Source organism: Octodon degus, unplaced genomic scaffold (genome assembly GCF_000260255.1).
Source record: "Octodon degus isolate 3935 unplaced genomic scaffold, OctDeg1.0 scaffold00065, whole genome shotgun sequence".
In the NCBI taxonomy this organism is placed as follows: Eukaryota; Metazoa; Chordata; class Mammalia; order Rodentia; family Octodontidae; genus Octodon; species Octodon degus.
The window spans coordinates 12,712,839-12,717,207 of record NW_004524641.1 but is presented as its reverse complement, the minus strand read 5'-3'; the positions used below and the strand labels follow the sequence as shown (position 1 = coordinate 12,717,207).

General features: G+C 37.6%; 1 pseudogene; it reads left to right on the top strand.

The window, feature by feature from the left end:
* The window catches only part of LOC101565246, a 23,851-nt pseudogene that overhangs the window by 4,427 nt on the left and 15,055 nt on the right, over window positions 1–4,369 (top strand).

Below are 4,369 nucleotides of genomic sequence, written 5' to 3'. Positions count from 1 at the left end.
GGTGATCAGATGGAAATCAAGTGTCTGGAGACTGGTTCAGTGCACAGGGCCAAATCTCTCCAGTCAATGGTTCTATCTATCTCTAAAGTGATCTTTGGGGCTGGTGAGATGGCTCAGTGGTCTAAAGCACCTACTTAGCACAAGCTTAGCAAAGCACAGGGACTGTGGTTCAATCCCCCAGCACCACATGCCAGCCAGCCCTGCCCCCTGGTGGGCTGAGCTGGCCACATACACACACACACACACACACACACACACACTGAATAAATAAATAAATAAAATTCTAAAAAAAAATAAAATTGTCCTACAGAAATGCAATTCAGCTCTCACTTGTTCCAAAGTGGAAATGAAAATTAAAATGTTAGCAAAATTAATAACAGAATAACAATTTTCTTTATGATGTTGCACAACACTAATTCTAAACATCAAATTTAATGTATAGTGCTATGAGTATTACTATCTTCCCGTAGTAAATAGAAGCAGATATGTTCACGTCAATGTGTTTTTAACTTTTACATATGACAAAGAATTTGAGGCAGTATTCTTTCTATGTATAGTGTATTTTATTACTCATAATGACTTTTAGTTCTATTTTATTGTAAATGACAGAATTGTATTGTCATTTATTGCATATGCAGACAGTAATATTTGAGTGCACTTCCCTGCTGATGAAAATGTGTGCTGATCTTGTATTGTAGTTATTATTAACAGTACAATAAACATGGCTTCACTATATGCTTTTGCTTATAAGCAACTCTCTGAGGTCACCCTACAGTCAAAGGAGAAGCAACAAAGTCCACTGATCAAAATATTTGATATCACAGAATTTGTGGTTACAATTGTATCAATCAAGATTTTACTAGAGTAACAGATAGAATACAAGATGTAAAAATATATAAGAAATTACTAAATTAGCTTACCACAGTCAGCCACAGAGATGAGGAAGCGTGTGAAGGGCATCTGCACACTGGAAAATGACAGATTCAATCCCAAGTTGGAAGCTCATTGCAGTGTTCAGTGGAATTCGGTATCATGGGTCTGAGACAGGAAGGTGATGAGTCTACACAAGAACGCTAAAACATTCAAGGCAGATGTTGTCGAGTCTGTGGTAGAAGCCAGGAGAGGACATAAAGCTGATGGCGAAGACCAGAGCTCCTCCAAAGAAAAGGGAACCCTCTATCCTTCTTCACTTCCCTTTTACATCCTTTAAGTTATGAGACATATTAAGGTGGTTTTTATACACCCTAGAGTGTGGAATTGCTGAACTGATTTAGTGAAATTTTAAAATTCTACAGTTGACAGAGTCAAACAACCACTACAATGATTAAAAAACATAGATTCATTAAACATTCCATATTGTGTATTTTATAACGTACGTATGCAAATTGTAACAGCGATCACTGAAAACTTATGTAGTTACCTTAGGTTTCCTCAACATTCTGTTACTGCTCTTTCATGATTCCTATTCCTCTGGTTTTCTGTGCTCTTTTGTATTTCTTCCATTACACTGTTTCTATATTGCTTTGACTTACAGTATTGTAAGATTTCAACTTCAAGTTTTTAATTTTGACTATAGATTTTTCAACGTTAAATTTTTATCAAATGGTATATGCTTTGTCTGCCAAGTTACATACCATATCATTTTATTTTCTTAATATAGCATTTTTCAACCTTAATTTTTATTTTATTGTACATGTTTTCAGTGTATGAAGAATATATTTATCTTGCAGTGTAGGTATGTGAACATAGCACAACTCTTTTCTTTTTTAATCCTTTTATCCTTACAAGCTAGTGCCTGCCTCTACATTCTGTTTATGTATTTCCATTCCTGTTGTTGTTGCTGTTGTTGTTATTATTATTAGTGCACATTTAAGATATAAAATGTTTATATCCATTGTGGGCATTTGGCACTTTAATCATAGCTATTTAAATACAGTGAGGTAGACCGGGGAGATGGCTCAGTGGAATAAGCGCTTCCCTGGCAAGTGCAAGGGTCTGAGTTCAATCCCCAGTTCCTAAAAAAAAAAAAAAAATACAATGAGGTAAAAGCAAGAGTTGGACATTATGTGGAAAAAAACCATATTTATCTTTTTATCTTGTTTTTCTATTGAAAGTTTCAGTATGGGTATTTTTGATTGACAGGTTAGAATTTTAGATGACAAATCATGAAAATACTTCAGAAAGGGTTAATTTTTCTTCTGACAAATACAGTGTTTTTATGTAAATCACATAAAATGAATTGTTTAGAAATTGAGTATCTATATTAATGAAGAATAATTACCCTTTAATTTATTCTTTCTTCTGTGATACAATATATTTAATTCTTTATCATTTTTAAACACATTTATTATATTTTGTTGTTTAATAAATATTTTTGACTCTTTCTATTGGCAACCTTGAGTTATATATGTGTTCTACAGTGCTGTGCATCTGTCAAATATTTTCTTGAGGTATTTCTTGTCTTGGAAACTACCTGTGAATAAGTAAATTTCTAAAAAAGTGGGCTAACCTGGACCTTTATACCTAACTGATATTTTGGCTCCAAAACTTCTTGTTTCCTGGCCAGTCTGCAATGATTTCAAATGTTGGCTATTGCTGTTCTCTTACTCAGTCTTACTGTTTTGCTCAAACAAAAGGTCTGGTCAGGTCAATGGTAAATATCTCCATATAGAATTTAAGCTCTGAAGACAGGAAATCATTGCTTCTGTTTCAGTTTCTGTCTTAGATACTATCACTAGACTACCATTCATATAACAGGTTTCTTCTCTTTCACCCTGTATCTAGAAAACCAGACTCAACTGATGCCCCATTGTAAGGACACCTTGTCTGATTCAGCAGGATCCACAGCCTCAGGAATACAGGCTATCAACTGCTCAGGTAAGGATGTTCCCTAGACAGTACCTGCTCCTTCCTATGTCAGCACCACTGACCTGACTCTGTCTCTCCTCAGACAGTAGACAGCTGCGCCTGGTGGATGGGGGTGGTCGCTGTGCCGGGAGAGTGGAGATCCTGCATCAGGGCTTCTGGGGCACCATCTGTGATGACACCTGGGACCTGAGTGATGCCAACGTGGTGTGCAGACAGCTGGGCTGTGGAGTGGCTCTCAATGCCACAGCCTTTGCCTACTTTGGGCAAGGATCTGGGCCCATCTGGCTGGATGAGGTGAACTGCACAGGAGAAGAGTTCCACGTGTGGAAATGTCCTTCCCTGGGCTGGGGAAAACACGGCTGTTGGCACAAGGAAGATGCAGGAGTCATTTGCTCAGGTCTGTGTTCACACTGTCCACACTTTCCACAAATAGAAAGAAGAAGGAAAGTCTTCAGGATGGCCACTGACCATAAAATGAGATTAGAGACAGTAGCTGAATAGTGCAGAGTTACGAAGGTTCCTTTCCCCATGTTTTTCTGTGTAGCAGAAGAAAAAAATTAGGTGCTATCACTTTTTCCTCTATTGTGCTTCTTGTCCTTCCATCCCATCTCTGTCACTTCACCGTCATTTCCTACAGTGTTAATCAGTTCCCTGTGGCTACAAATGTTGAAGCCCAACGTATTAGATTCTTGCTGTTGCTTTAACAAATTACCACATGGTTAGTAACCTCACATTACACTTGTTTAGGTAGAAGTGTACCCACACGAGGTTGTGCTGAAAATAAGGTGTCAATAGGTGTACTTTCCCCTTATCCTCAGTGGAGACTTTCATCTGTGCCTATTCTAGCTTCTATAAATTTCTTACATTCCTTTGATCCTTCAAAATGAATGCTTTACAACTTTCTGACCATACTTCTATGGTAATGTCTCCCTGTAACCAAAGTTACAAATATGTTATCTGTTAGCTAGGATACAGTGCAAGGGTGCTATGAAATGCTGTTCACCTACTTAATCCAGAAACCCACCTATTCAAGGGTAAGACATTTCACTGCAGAAACCTAGCTACTGAGATTACTAGGATAGTCTCACTCCTTAAATAGCTTCATGTACTTTGATCTACGAAGCCCTTTCACAAAGTGAGGCAAAGAATTCATAGGTTTTAAGGTTCAGGAAGTGAACATATCCAGTGCTGTACTACTCTGTCGTCCCTGCACTTCTCATGCTACTTTCTACAGAGTCCTTCAGATGTTTAATCAGGAAACTGGATTTGGGCTTTGATACTTCCAGATTACTTAGGTCAGAATTTCTACCTTTATTTTTCTGTACCTTACTGTGAAAGAATTTGAATGACAGGTTTAAGACTACAAAGCAGGCAAAATGTAAAGATCTTTCAGTATTTCCATGAACAATTTACCTCTTTAGTTTTCACTTCGTATAAAATAAACACAGTGGGGTTGGGGAGATGGCTCAGTAGAATAAGCACTTCCCTGGCAAGTGCAATA